The sequence below is a fragment of the Apis mellifera genome, linkage group LG8 (assembly GCF_003254395.2).
Source record: "Apis mellifera strain DH4 linkage group LG8, Amel_HAv3.1, whole genome shotgun sequence".
In the NCBI taxonomy this organism is placed as follows: domain Eukaryota; kingdom Metazoa; phylum Arthropoda; class Insecta; order Hymenoptera; family Apidae; genus Apis; species Apis mellifera.
This window is the reverse complement of record NC_037645.1, coordinates 4,185,454-4,202,121: the sequence shown is the minus strand read 5'-3', so window position 1 is coordinate 4,202,121 and position 16,668 is coordinate 4,185,454. Positions and strand designations below refer to the sequence as shown.

General features: G+C 33.0%; 2 long non-coding RNA genes across 2 annotated transcripts; one reads left to right on the top strand and one right to left on the bottom strand.

Annotated features, from left to right (window-relative positions):
• Positions 1-370: 370 nt before the first annotated feature.
• On the top strand, positions 371-4,006 carry LOC107964872. The gene is made up of 2 exons (XR_001704026.2): positions 371-947; positions 1,212-4,006. It is a non-coding gene; the product is annotated as an uncharacterized LOC107964872 (long non-coding RNA).
• An 8,037-nt stretch (positions 4,007-12,043) lies between these two features.
• On the bottom strand, positions 12,044-13,998 carry LOC113218926. The gene is made up of 2 exons (XR_003305117.1): positions 12,779-13,998; positions 12,044-12,291 (listed from the first exon to the last, which is right to left on the bottom strand). It is a non-coding gene; the product is annotated as an uncharacterized LOC113218926 (long non-coding RNA).
• Positions 13,999-16,668: the final 2,670 nt, after the last annotated feature.

Sequence of the window (16,668 nt, the reverse complement as noted above, 5' to 3'; positions counted from 1 at the left end):
TCAATTATTTGGGTAATACGGTTACAGGGATCATACGATTTCGAATGAGCACGTGCTTCGAATTCTGTTTTAAGAATTTATCAAATATTATACTTTACATGTGGCTGTCAGTTTAATAAGTACACGAAAGAACTAAAAATATAATAAAAATCGGTGATAATCAGGAAAGAAAAATTCCTTCGCGATTACGATTCTATGTATATACACCCATCAAAAAAAATTATATAAAACGAGTACGAATAATATAAAAGTTACGTTAAAATTTTCAAATTGATACATTGGTTAAGATATATATTTCCACATAGTTCTTATATATCTAATATAAGATTTATTTATAACATATACGAAATATCATTTATACAAAAATATCATCTCATGATATAAAAATGTAGCAATTCTATATTCTTCTATATCCTAAATATCTTTTATCGAAATTCTCGAAATTTAAGCTTCCTCAAAAACTTCCAACATAGAAATCGAACATGGAACAAATTTACCTCGACTCGTGCGACTCCTAATGCACGTGAATTTCAATTCTCGATATTCTCAATTGTACGTTGTTACATGGACGCAAGGATCTCGAGCAAAGGTCATTACACATAGGCTTAATCAAGATGCCTCGTATCAATGCCGCTAGGTCAAACGGTTTCGCAATTCGCGACCCTCCTCCTGGATGGAATAAAACCGGGCATCGTGGCTGTTGCACCCGGTTAAATCATATGATTCTGCGACCTGGCTCGTTCGAAAGACCGGCACGCGTCCACGCAGTTATTATTACTTTTATGTAAGAGGCGGGGAGGGGGGAGGGCGGATGGACGAGGGCGCTTTTATCACGCTTTCGTCACGCTGAACGATAGAACGATTGTCCAGGATCCGACTGACTCACTGGCGCTTCGATTTCCACGTGGTTCTTTCTTCCACAAATACTTTCCTTCGTTTTTTCTGAGGTAAGGATTTAAGATGATGGTAATCTTCGATATTTCATTCGACAGAGGAAATGATCGATCGTTACATAAATTATTGGAATGATACGATTCGATGGAATGGAATTTTGAAAATAAATATTTAATGCAAATGATTGACTGTTTTATATATAGTGAAAAGCAGTAGGGAATTCATTGGACAGTTGTTCAGAAATATTTCCTTTTCTTCTTGATAAAGTAGTCTTCTCAAATTAATTTCAACTTTCCTTAATAAGGATTTTTTTGCAGATCATGACGAATATTTTCTCGATATTCTGGCACGAGGAGATGATTGATATCTGTTACAAGTTGTTAAGAAACTTGGTCTTTTGTGATGATACAACTGGACTCCCTTAATGTAATCCCAGATTTGCGAAGTACGAGCTTACGAAACGAGCACATGACTCGATCTGGCGATTGCAGATAACACATGCTTTATATCAATTTATATCAATACCTCGCGACCTTTCATCAAACTATCTTCACGTAGATTATTTTCATATAAAATGGATCTCATCACTCTTGCGATTTAAGTAATCCCGTTTCCTAATCTCCAAGTGTACACGATTTCATTTCAATACAAAGATCTCTCGTCGAGAAGAGAGAAGAGGAAGAAAAGTAAACGAAGAGTAGACTCGACAAACGTGCCTACAATTTCATCCCTATTAATTCTAAATTTCCTAATCATTTTCAGAAAATATAGATCCACTATCCAGTATATTCTATCAATATAAATTTTCGAATTAATATTAAAAATAACCACTAATCAAATCTATTTCCGACGAATTATTTATTACTTTATTCCACAATAATTATATATACACGATTTGTTTTTTTTTTTGTTTTATTACACGAAATATGCACTGTTGATCGATTCTTCCTCGAACGCTCTTACAATCCCAACTGCACAACCAGATGAAATGATTCGTTTAACCAGACGAACACCAGTTTTCGGCCAATCGCATGAGGAGGCAATGAGGAGCGACCCGATTTCCAGGAATCCCTGTTCCGTTTCTTCTAAGCGCGCCTGTGTTTCCTGGTACATCCCGCCATTGATAATCTAAATATAAACGCCACCAAGTCGGCCGCGTAGGAAAGCGTGCCGCTCCCCGGTTGACCTCATCCGCGGGTTCCATGGGGTTATCGGCTTGTAACTCGCTTCCCTTATCGGTTATCATTGCCCCGTCGGCGCCGTGACCGCCGAAAAAATGTACCCGTCGGTCTCACCGGCCGATTCAAACATGGAGGACACGGGTTTCTGAAGAATCTACAATGTGCTCTTTTTTTTTTTTTTTTTTTTTTTTTCTCTAAGTATCTTACGGTACCTTAAATTAGATAAAATTCTCTCAGTCTTGATTGTCCTCATTGAAAATAGGGAGAGTCTTTTTTTTTTTTTCTTTTTTTTTTGGAGGGATGAGATAACGGAAAGTTTTATGGTGGATTCAGGGTGAAGATTGGAAGAGATTGGAAGAGGTCAATTTTTTTAGTTGTTTTGAACATTTGAAGATTGATTGAGGGTAAATGGGGATGGGGTTCAAGGGTTTCTAAGGGTTTCAGATTACACGCCTAATTATTTGTGAGATGTATTGATTATCGATGTGATTAGAGATTTGGATATATTTGTTGGAAAGTTAATGCGTGCAAATATGGGATATAAAAATATTGTTATTTGATGAAACGTATCTATATTTAATTAAAATTTCATTTTTTGTAAAGTTTTAATTCTAAATTGGATAATTTGATACAAATATGGAACGAAGTACAAAGTTTTTGTTAATTGATTATAATGATGAACAAAAAAATTGTGCAGAAGTAAAACCAAAATAAAAGAAAGATATACAAATTATCCAAACATTGTAAAATAAAAATATTTTGTACATATTTTCTACGTATATCTGTATGTAAAAAAATTGAAGATTGATAAAAGATATATTTAAAAAAAAAAAGATTATTTCTCGATACACTGATTATACTCGAGTACAAGTTTATTTTTATGATTGGCCAACTCAGATCGATATTTTTAGTAAAATGTACGACCAAAAGAGGATCCCGTTATCTCGCTTATCTTTGGGACCTAAAGGGATCCAATTATGCGGTCATAATTTTCGGAATCAAATTCCATGGGCCCCCCCTTATGACTTCATAGAATCGTAGTATATTTCTTGTTTTTCCAAGGAATCTCATAAAAATCTAAAAATACTCTAAAATGATCTTTAAATGAATATCTCGGGAATAAGGTATTACAGCCTTATTTTCCCTCTGTGCAACGAAGCTATAAATCAAATAACGTGGTATACCACTTTCCAATTATAGATCATGAAATTTATTTCTTATGATAATGCTCTCCTAAAATACTTTACTGGCGCCTTTTGATCTAATTTTATTTATCTAAGGAGGAAAATAAAAAAAGAAACACACGGAATCTGTTGTTCGAACGGGAAAAAATGCAAAAGTAGATAAGATTGGTAATTGGAAAAATTGAAAAAGAATTTCTAATCTCGTTTATGATAAATTTAACCAACAAGATTTATTCGAATTTTCGAACGTCCTACGATTCTATCCTTATCCCAATTTATCAATTATAATGCTACTCCATTTTTTCAAATGATATAAAAAAAATTGTACAACAGATATAATATAATTTTCGTCATACAAATTAATAATTTTAATTACGATATCGTTATCGAATATCAATTTATGAATTTATCGTTGAAAGATGGATCGTGCTTATTGAAATGAAAAAAAAAAAAAAGAAATCTTACTAATTAAGTGAATCGACGTATACATCTTTTGCATATAATCAATTTGCAAATCGTTCAACTGTCAAAGACTTGGAATGAATCATTTGAAATGAAACATTACTCAATTTTTAGATCAATAAGAGACATATGTGCAAAAGATTTTAAGGACTCGCGGATTCATAATAGTTTTTCCGCGAAAGAATCGAAAATATACTGAGGGGTGACGTGACGGCGTTAAAAACGACTATAAAGCCGATTTACAAGCTCGTAACTTAGAATATTAAAACGATTATAAAATTAAAACGAGCAGAGAGTTAGTAAAAATAGTATTTTATGGCTACATGATTCTTTATACGATTCGTTAAAAGATTTATCTTATTTGACTTCTAAATATATATTGAAAAGTGATTTATCGATTTTTAAATTTCTCTCATTTTAAAAATAAAATTTGTTTATATTTTTTCTTTGTATCTTTCTTGATAATAATTACATATAATATATAAATATACGATGATAAAAATACGATGAGATCATTTTTGTTGATTGCTGACCAATATATAATGCATTAAAATGATACACATTACTTTTACAATTTTTAAATAATAATTTAAAGATTTGATTTTTAAAGAATTATGAAAAAAATGAAAAATTGTAAAAAATATATTTACAAATATTCTACAAAATTTCAACTTATATTTATCTCAATTATGAAAGAAATAAAAAAATATATTTACAAAATCTGCACTTATCAATATCAATTTCTGATAATAAAAATGGTTAATTCACCATTCACGATGTCTCATATGCATGTATACGATAAAATTGCAAGCGATAATCGTCTTGCTGCGACATATTGCGCGTGATTTATTGAGATATTGATAATCCACGATCGAAATTAATAAACAAACGATTGTTTGTTTCGTGGTTTCGCGAAAAAAAGTCACGTTTTCCGACAAAAAAAAAGTCAATCTTGCATTTAATTTCGTCTGTTGTTATTCGTTTGCATATCTTGCGGCGATAAAACGAACTATATTCTTCCCAGAATCTTCTTCCGTCCAGATATCGAATGTGCTTAAAAGAATAATATCTGCTGCATAATGCAATGCATGCTTTAAGAAACGTTATATAATTATTACGCAATACCTGCGAAGAATCTTAATAAATTTCACAAGTTGTCAAATGTGAAATTTACAGTAACTGTTTCGAAAATCAATTTGTCGTCAGAACAATTTAGATTTTGAAGCAATTTTTAGATATAAAATGACATAACAGAGGAATTTTTGAATTCTAGGATTCAAAAGATGTATGAAAATGTTTAAGTTTGATAAATTTTAAAAATAATAAAAACAATTGGAGTTTGTATAGATTTTCAATAAGATTCAATCTCAAAATTAAAAATATTTTTGTTACAACATTAATTCTTTTATTGCTGCAAATGAATATTATCTTTCATCATGAATTTCAGTATAATTTGAACAAAAATCAATGTCTCATTTATTTTATTTTCAATTTTATCCTCTCTGCGATTTTTAATCATGATTAAGATTAAACACTATCAGCCCAACTGCATTTCATACAATTGTTATTGTTTGACAAGGAATAAAACATTCAACTAAATTCAAATCAAACAAGCTAACCAGCTTGAAGTTTCGTCAGCAAGTTTAATTCGATTAAACATCAACAATAGATCATAAATTATCCTTCAGCTATCTCTGCAAATACGTTTCCCAACATTTCAACCAAACTTCCTTCGGTCAACAAGGTAGCCATGTTGAAACAACGATCGTTTGTTATTAATCAAGAGTCCTAATCGTAGAGCCTTAAGATAGACAGACAAGATAAATTAAATTAAACATCAATAAAAAAGAATCATTATGCTCTCTCTATATAATAACAGTAAAACAGTTATTATATACACTCGAGTACGAAAATAGAACAAACTATAAATCATTTAATTTCAAAAAATTTACAAATAAAAAAAAATAAAATAAAAATTCTTAGTTTTTCAACAAAGTTAAAACAAACTTCGTCGATATATACGAATGTTAACTTTAAAAAGGAAAAAAATACACTTACAGGATGTACAACAATAAATGTACCATTTTTCCACTGAACACCTGTTACACCAACACTTACCTCGCGCCAATCACGATCCAATTATTAAACAACGATCCGTAATTATCGATGGAGAGTCTACACATACCCATACAATTGGATATTCTCCATGACCTGACACGATTCTCCACCAAACGATAGAGAAAGGATATTGTTGACTAGGGGTGACGGTGTCTACCAACGAACCTCTCTCCTGTCTATTAATACACGGCTCGCTCGTAAAAAACCCATTACCCGTTCGAGAATAATTGCGACAATAAAGATTGAAGTTTCAATTATAACGCGGCCGCCCATTAACGACCGGTTTTTAACGCTGGCGAGCGCACTCTCGCCTCTTCGCCACTCCATTCTCTCCTCTCGCTCCTTTCAATTGATTGACCTCTGAACCGATGTGAACGTTCCAAGATAGCGCGGGGCCCGTTCCGCGCCCTCTCTGTCCCTCTTTCCACGGGAAAGAACGAAGCCACGATGTGTCATGCACCTTATTGAATATCTCTCGTGTTTGTCCGCGGCCATTACGTATACACGATCTCATCTTTTATATGCGCGTTATAATAATAATTGTTGGACGGCCGCGGGGTAAAGTTTCATGTTTAAATATAGAACAATAAGAGAACGAAAACGCGGTGGATGCGGACGGGACAGCGTAATATTCCGAATATTTAGTCGAACGCCGCGGAAAAAGTCGGAGATTGATAAGGAGGAAGAGTCGAGAGATAATGATGGCTGGTGGGGACTCTAATGGAACTTCGCGGTAGTTCGCTGCGATGAAAGAGATTTTTCTTTTTTTTTTTTTCTTTCGTGGATATCGATTTGTTTGAAATCCGTAGACAGATGAGATTATCTTTGAGATTGTTCATTGATCACTTCTGTTTTGTTTTTATCAACGATATATATTTATGCTTAAAAATGCATTGCATAATTAGTGAATTTACTTCCTTTAATTATTAATCCATGAAATTTTGTACGATTATGGGGTAAATTTCTGAAGAATGTGAAAGTATTATTATACTCTCTCACTAGAATATACTTTACAATCTTTTAAAGATTAAGACGAAGATAGTGTAAATGTTAAAATCATTTTGCAATTAATATAATTCATTCTTTCATCTTATAGATATACATCTGGAAAAGAGTCAAAAGGCTATTCGTAAATAAAGAATTCACCGGTATGTTTTACAGTCGATCGAAAAATTCTCATGGGATTGTATAACTCGTGTAATTGCACGCGGCACGCGCATGTTTCACGGAGCAACGTTCAGGGTGTGTTGTTCACGAATCGGTTACGACAATTGTGTAACCGATGTTTTTCCTTCGAAGTGCTGTTTGGGTTCAACTCAATATGTTTACTTGAAGATACTCTTTAACAATGGCGATTAGGAAACGATTTCAATGCGAAAAGAATTTTTTTTTTTAAATAATTGATACTCGATGAGTTCTTTTAGATAAGGTAGTTTATATTTATTCTTTCTTAATGGTAGAGTTATATATTTAGTGACTGATTTTGATTGCACGTTATTCTTCCAATCGAATGATAAATTATTTAAAAAAGAATCATCGAATCAAAGAAGAGTTTAAACACAATTTGATTTGAAAGTTTTAAAGGCATTATAATTTTTAGGAATTCTTGTATAAAAATTTTCCCCTCTTTGTAAAAATACTTTTTTCTTTTAAAGTCGTAAAAATCAAATCGATTCGTTTCTTTTTAAAAAATTTCTAATCTCCTTCCGACAAAGGATAATAAAGCATTAATCTTTCAGAAACTAAATCGTATTTTCTTAACGGAGTAACAGAACTCAAGATAGAGTTACTCATCGTCCGTTTATAGAATTCAATTTATCCTGTTCGATTCGGTGACTAGTCGGCACATGATCGTTTCTCGATACAAGTAGCATTCCTCGATACAAATTGCCTAGGGGACGCCAGCCTCAAGTATAAAAATACAATTATGCATGCAATCTGCGAAGACGGTTGTTTTGCTGATTTACGCCGTCGAGGTCCAAGTTCAGACGCCACGATCGACCTGGCTGCGCCGTTGGGACTGGCTGGTGTCGACGACATCCTTATCGTTGTGCCGATCGGAAAACATCCACGTCGGCTACTCACTCATTTATAGACACGTACCACTTAGGTGAGCGTGTCATTAGAAATCCGATAATTTAACATTTTCAAATACATTATATTTCATAAGGCAAGCTTTATTAATTAATTTTATGAAGGACACGTATTCAATGTTTCAAATTGATCGATTCAAGTTAAAGTTGATTAGCTTTAGATAAAATTTATTTTAGAATTTTAATTAATCAAGTTTTTAAATTTAGACAAATAGAACTGTAATAAAAATCATTCAACTTGATCAATTTAAATCAATGTATATCAAATATGAAAATATTTATCTTCACTTATATTATAACATAAGCAATACGATCTTTCTATATCCATAATAATTCAATAATTAAGAATTTCGAGTCACTTGCTTTCATAATGCGATATCTCGAAAAATAAAAGAAACATTAAACAAGATAGGATATTCTCTTTAAATTATCGGGCCATCGTTTATCCATACGATATTCTAAAAAAGCATTCCATTGTTTGGTTCAGAGTGGTCAGGTCTGGACACCAATTACACAAGCAACCGGGGGTTAAGGAACCGGAGACCCGGAGGTCTGAGGTGTCGCGACCGATTATTTCGGCGGTTCAAGGGCCTTAAATGAGAAAAAGAGAAAAGCTAGAGAGCCGGTGGATTCGCGTGTCTGCCAATTATTACCGGTAATCACGGTAATGGCGTGTGTCAATCGAGCAGAAGAGCGGCTTCGTCACCCGGCTCTCGACGATAGCAGAGGTCAATCCGGCTTGTACTAATGGCTTGCAACACCAGGGATGCGTGCATGAGCAAGGTGCATGATCAGTCAACGACAATGAGGTAAGTACGTATGGTAACACCGATTAAGATGATCCTCGCCGGAGACCTACTTCTTTCACGTGTTCCTCGGCTCTCTCTCGCACGTGCACTCTCCGCGACCCTAACCCCGCACCCATCCGCGCCAACGATCCAATTCAGGAAGTTTAGATTGTCGGAGCCAATTTGGTCGCGTGCAGTTCAGCCGCGTATAAGTATTAGTCAGGATTAGACGAGGATTAGTTTCGATTCGAGTGACTTGATTTCTTTTTTTTTCTTTTTTTGTTTAGAGTGAGATAAAAATCGAAGATTCGGGATTGTTTTGTTTTAATTTTATCGTTGACCGGGGATATCGATTGTATGTTATTGGTAATGTGATTGGATACATTGATCGAGTAACTTGATTAATTTGGAGGACGAGTTTTTGGACTTTCGTTCGATCGTGCTGTGAGCATTTTTGCGTCAAGGAATTTTGGAATTTTGAAACTTTTGGAAAATTTAGACATAGCAATTTCGAGCGTTCCATTTATTTCACATTGTATCTCTATGTATGGAATTTTAGAAATTCGATGGGCAAATTTATTGTGCAATCGACTTTTCTTTGGCTTTTTTTTTTTTCTTTCATTTCGTGATATTCCTTTGAAGAATATTTTGGAAAGAGAGGACACATTTTATGAATAGAATTTTTGAAATTTTCAATTTTTTTTTCAATTTCATAATATTCTATTACTTTTAGAAAATAAATAAATTCTTTTGCTTGGAAATTATATTTTGAAAAAAATACTTTTTGAAAAATTTGTTTTAAATATTTTAAATATTTTCAAATCATACTTGAGGACAAATTGAGTAGAGATTATGATGCCAATAAATTACAGACTTTTATTATAGTCGATCCAATGATTTACGATCGAAATACAGATGAGACTGAACCACTTATTCTCAAATCCATTAAAGGCGAGCAATTTGGCAAGATGTCAGACAGAAAATTATTCCAAACTGTATATTAAGACTAATCATATATTGAATTAAATGGAATTACAATGTAATGATCAATGTATTAGATTAACATGAAACAAGTTCCTTGGAAATTGTTTGAAATATTATTTCAATTATTATTTTATCTCATAAATGTTTGTCAAAAAGTGTTCATACAAATTTCATCAAATTTAACATAAAGAAATTATTTTATTATATCGAAATAATTAATAATTCTTGAATCAAAATTTATTTTTTTTTTTTAAGAATAATACGTAATACAATATGAAAATAAATATCCTTTATATTCTCTTATAAAATTAACGGCCCTTAATATCAATTTTCGTATAATTAATTTTCACAAATCTGATACGAATTAGAAGCGAAGGGAGAGTGTTCTAAATGTCGGTCGGAAAACAATTATGTCAATTACGGCCAGAGGCACAATCATGTTTGATCATTTAACCGAACGAGGCATTAGGTGAATTAGATCACTAAGCTGAATTATTTTCGCCAATCATTCCGCTCTCGGTCCGCTCGAGTTCCGTCCCATTCGATTAGTGTAAACCCTACTATTAACCTGTTGAGTCTGCCCTATCGTAAATGCCGCGTGTTAAACGCTCGCTCTGGTTCACCGTGATTGCCCTCCTAAATAAAGAAGTGATATTACAGTGGCATGGGTGAGCTGTTCTGGACGTTCGATGGAATTGTTATTGTAAAAATGATCTATTTGTTTTTTTTGGATTTCATCCATCATTTTCATCCATCATCATTGTATTTCTTTTTTAATTTTTTTTTTTTTTTATTTCATAACGTAACGTTGCTAAAATGTAACGTTAGAATTATCCTAGATTTTAGAAAGTATTGGTTAAAGTAGGTAGCACGTGTTTCTTTATTAAGTTTGAAAATTTATTAGATATTTTATTTCATATTAGAAAGTATTGTTGGAACATTTATTTTATATGTTAAAAAGCATTATTGGTTATTAGTGTTTGTGTTATTTTAGAAAGTATTAGAAAGTGAATTCTTGTTTGATTAGAAAATATTCTTGAAACTTTTTTTTCTTCAACGATTGCTATTTTTTTTTTTTTTTGTAACACGAAATCTCAAAATTATATATTATATAAACTTGTATATACAGATTGGATAGATTCTATCGAGATTGAGTTTTATTATTCCGTAGTCACATAATAATTATTTTTAGAAAGAACCTAAGAATTATGTATTTATAAAAATTTACATCGATAAAGAAATGATTTATTAAAGAACTTTCATGTCGTTTACATCATCGAATTTTTATTTTAAACAATCTCTAAAAACTTTCTATTAAAAAAAGAAACAAATAGTACGATGAACTATTTTCATCAAAATAAAATTTGTTCAAGCATTATCAATTTTCAATTAAAAAGAAAGAAACAATTCAATTATCGATGAATCTTTTCGAAATATAAAAAATCTGAAAAAAAATCATATTTTCAAAAACGAGGAACGATACGAATCGATACATCTCTCATTTCGTATTTATCTTTCATCGTCTCGAAGAAAAAAAGTCCTTCAGCACGGTGCAACAAGTAGTTACGCACGATGATTATTCCCATACGTGTCAAGATTGACGTCATTGATCTCACGACATGTGCGACAGTTGAGAACACGCTTGCAGGTCGTTGACGACGATGACGACCGGTCCGTGACTTTTGTGCCGCGGCACGAGCGTCAACATGGCGTTTATCATCGGGAAACGATATAGCGAGCGCAAGATGGCGATTGCGACCGTTTGCACTCGTGCGTTCGGAGCCAACGGAGGCAATCATCCGAAGTTTACCCTACATATTCAATTTAGATCGTTAGTTCGCGCTGGATTGCGCGTTTATTGCATGCATTACGATTTTATTACACAGGAGGGAGAGGAATCTTTCCTATGGTGTGTACACTCGACGCGGAGTGAAACGCTGTGCGGGTATTTTTCACTTTTGGAAATTAATTTTTTAACATTTTGCCTTGAAAACGAAAAACTTTTTATCTCGTTTAGATATTCGACATTTCTAAATAGGTAATAAACGACAAATCTTTTGGATTCTTTCAGATTTTGACATAAATAGATAATGAGTGTTTGTGCAAATTAATATTTTCGAGAATTAGTCAGGAGAAATGAATGAAAATTTATTTAATTTTATGTGCATATTTGAATGTTATTTATTTTTTTTAATATTATTCATCGATAAATATTGGATCTTGTTTCGATCGAAAGGAAATGTAAAATTTTAAAAAATTTCGATTGTTTGAGAAGACGTAAAATTTTTGGGAATAACTCAATCACGTTACGAATTTATTTAAAAAATAATGAGGAACCATTAATCTTGTTAAGGTCTGGTTTATTATTCGGCGAACCTTGTACTTGTTTACAATTCTTCTTTACAATCGTGTTGCGTCCCATTTGCCACTGATATTTTTCACATCCTCTGGATCAAGGCCGGATGAATCGAGACGCAGAAAGAATAACTAGGAAAGAATTTTATATGAAAGAGAAGTAAATACTCCCCATCAAATCGTAAACTTGCTTAGAGAACTTCATTCTTGATAGTATTTCTTCCAGTGTTATCTAGAATCCATAATAACTAATCAATCCTCGTCACTTCATCAAACTTCATGCTTAGAACATTCAAAAATTTCCACGATTTATCTAAATTATAAATAGACCTCAAACAAACTAGATCTCATCAACTATGCATATTCACTGCTTAAATCGTTTACATTAAATTGCAACGAAATATAAAACTCATAATCAAAAAAAAAAAAATGCAAATAAAGCCATCAAAACATTATTTCTCAATGAATTCAACAAACAAATAATTATCTATCCCTAAATGTACATATTCTTGCTTTACTAAAACCAAAACTCTAACATAGAAACACCACACGTAACACTGAACAATATTCCAATATATACACTCTGTTGAAACATTATTCCTAAATATCCGTTCAAAGTCAAAATTGGAAAAAATTCAAATGTGAATCAAATCGGCACGAGTATTCGTACTATCAGTAGTAGAGGCAAGTGGCTGGTCAGCCCGAAATTACATACGCACCTCGATCTTCACTCCTCATCGATTCTCACATGTGATAAAACGGTTGCTTCGATGCGCTCACTTTCCTCCTCGTGATTCGTGCATACACAAACAGATCCTCCACTAGTGCACGCTCGTCCTCGTTCGATCGGATACGGCCTCAGAGGCAGCTTTATCGCCCCCCCGCGAGCCATGTAGCCCCGATTTCAAAGTGCAATCAACAGCAGTGTGCACGTGATTCCAGCCCAGAATCGGACCTAGATTCGGCTACACAGCTGCACGCCCGTCTACCCGCCACTATCCCCCTGTCCAGTTTCCTAGGGAAAAATAGAGCTAGTGGAAAACAGATAGACAGGAATGATCGACAGCGCATACGATACTGTCTGGAAGGCGCTCGAACTTAACCCCGTTCTCGACGCTCCCAGGAAGCAAGTCTAGACATGAGAGATTACTGTGTGTACAACTATTGTTGTGTTCGTCGATTTGTTTGAGAATATTATTGGATAGTTTTGATTCTTCAGGGGATTTAGACAGGGTTTTGGATTGGTGAAATTGAATTTTTTGGCGAGTGTATATTTGAGGGTGTTGAAAGGTGGTGGAACATTTTTGAGAATATTTTTGTGTAGTTTATTTGAGTAATTTAAGCGAATTCTTTTGAATATTTTTTAAATTTAATTCAATTACATAAAATTACAAAATTGTGCAAGATATATATACAGCGAAATTAAATTACATTTATCAATCGAATGGTGATTTAGAATTTTTTTTTTTTTTTACAAAATGTCAATGGAATAATAGATATAATTATTGTGATTAAAGCAATAATTATCATGACTGTGTATATGTATAATTTTTGCAACTCATGGAAAACTCTTGAATTTGCATTTCAATGCAGGATGATTTATGTAATGTGCATTTTGCAGTCGAGAAAAAAAATCTGAAATAATTTATGCTAATGAAGTGATTTTTGAGCATACGAGGCAATACTATATATAATAAAAAATCAACGCTAACGTAGCAATAAAAATTCTTATCACAGATAAAATTAGTCTCCGTCTGATGGTTTTGAAAGAACTAAAAAACTTCGCGTGTAAGAAATTATCTTCTCCGGTTCTAAAGATATATATTCGTCAAAAAATTCCATTCATTGGAAGAAGGTAACAACCCTTCGAATAATCCATCGTTTAAAATTATTCTTAAATCGAATTCTTTCAATAATATAAATAATAATACAAAATTAAAATTGAAAATAGATATTTAAGAGAAAGAGAATATTTATAAAATATCTTCAGGCCATTAGGTTAGGTTAAATTAATTTGAACATTATCATTATATATAACTCTTTCTAATTTCTGAATAAAGAAAAAAAAAATTATCTGAAGTCAAAAAGAAAGTTTCGTATCCAAAATTATTATTATTAAGTATATTTTAAAATGTTATAATAATATAACACTATAATTATCTATGATACTATATCATTAAGGTAATATTATCATAAATTACGATAATGTATCACAACCATTGCAAAAGCATTCGAATCTTCTTTCTTCACGATCATATATCATTTTCGTACGATAATAAAAATAAAAAAAAAAAAAAAAGAACGTTTCACGTCATCACTCCAATTGATACGCGAATTCCTACCTATCTACGTAACGAAACGATAAATCGACACCATACACGCCTCGGATATCATCGCGAAAATCCAAAGAATTCCTTTATAAATTGCTATCACGCGCAGATAAAGTGCACTATAACACGACACGTGGAGAAACTTGCTGGCCACCGCACTAATTGAACATGATAACGAAGACTTGACCATGTCGAACATCGATAATTTCAACGTGGAAAATCAGGATAAATAACCAACAAACAAAGAGAAACAAAGGCATCAGATTTGTTGCAAAATTTATCTCGTTTCCTTGTTTAGACAAAAGATGATATATTGGACTTATTGTTATTACAAACGCAAATATATTTATATACTTGCGTTTAAAAATGGAGAGAATCAGTTTATAAACGTTGATATGCACGATTCGATTAACGAAAATATGGCACGTGAGAATTATCGTGGCAGAAAGATAAAAAAAAAAATGACGTCATTGACGAGTTTGTAAACGTTGATATGCATGATTTGATTCGTGTAAAATGAGTCACGATATATATATTATATATTTATGCGTGTGCGTGTATATGTTGCTATTTTTATAAAAGTTTAGATGGAATACTGTGATAAGTTATTTTTAGTTCATTTACAATCATGGATTCAAATGACTGTTAAATTTTGAATTGCGAAAATTCAATTCGAGAAAAAGAGAAAACATAAATCTGATCATAAAAGGATACTAAACGCTATTACAATATTTGTGAATATATTCAGCGTAACGTAATAAAAGAAATGTTAGTCATCGTATTTTTTCTTGCGGTTTTCTTCTATAAATAGATGAATAATGTATTCCTATACCAGCTTAGAAACGAGATTCATGAACAGGTATGGAATTCGTTCAAAAAAGATAGCAAGGGCGCAGCCATGGAAATAGTAAAACTGATAGCCTGTACTGTTCTGCCTATCCCGTGTCTAATACCAGTAATACAATAAACATAGACGAAGTATCGATGTACGAGGTTCGCGAAACCCGTTACACGGGTTTATAAATATCCCTCGTTTTGCGTAACCAAACAGGAAAGTGATCAGAAATAAAGGAGACGAGAAGAAACGACCAAAATTCATCATATGATCGGTTCATCTTCTGTCTTCATCTTTCGTAATTTCGAACGAGATGAGGATTTATAAATAGATCGTTTAACTTAAGAATGTAGGAAAAAAAAAAAAAAAAAAGAAAGAAAGAAAAAAAAGAAAAATCATCCCGGACGCGTTTCGATTACACTTACGCGAAGGGAAATCGATACGAGTGCTGACGACCCGTAAATTGACACCGTCTATAACCAACGTTCTCGTTATTGCACTTTTATACCAATCGATTTAAAGAAAGAGAGAGAGAGAGAGAGAGAAAAGAACGGAATTGCTGTGTAAAACAAAACATTATCGTTCCATTCCAAAAAAAAAACTGCACTCGAGCAAAAAATCACAGAAAAATTTACGTAAATCGTAATCTCTGATTCTTAACACGATGTTCTTCGTTTCTTTTAAATTTAATTAACTATTTTAAAGACTATTTAAAAGAAAAGATACGAAGAGAGAAATGATTCGATATTCTCTAATCTTGTAAATATAAAGAGCAAATATATAATATTCCACTGTACAATAATAAAAGATATTTTTCTATTTTTCTATTTTTATCATCCTTCTAATCTCCTTCTTAATTAATTCAGACAGAAAAAAACGAATGTCCCGATGAAAGTTTAACGAATTACGCGTCACGATGCTCGATCAAACACATCGCCTTAGATAAAAACGAAATAATATATCTCTTACGGAAACGTCACCTTTTAAATCGCGAGTGGAAACCTCGGCCTCTGTTATCTGCCGGTCTGTTTTCACCCCCCGTACAAGCTTTCTATTCATAGAAACGTTGAACGATCTCTCGATGATAGCCGGACGATAATCGGAATTAGTGCGATCGTCGGAAAGAAACGAGGGTAGGAGGTCGATCGGAACGTCTCCCGCCTTCTCCCACCGTATTCTATCTCCTCGAAAATACGATTTATCGTCTCGGTACGAAATAAAGCGTGATTAATTACGAACGATCTCAACCCTTCTATTGTCTTTACACTTACAGATTCGAGTCGAGGAGGGGGGAGGAGAAAAAAGGCGTACGCACGTCTACTCACGCGTTCCTCACTCTCGTCCACGTAAACTTCCGTCCACCACTATCTGCGTGACCGTGTGAAAAAATTCGAAATACACACTGCCACCATTACACGTAAAAATTACGACGTAAATTACAACG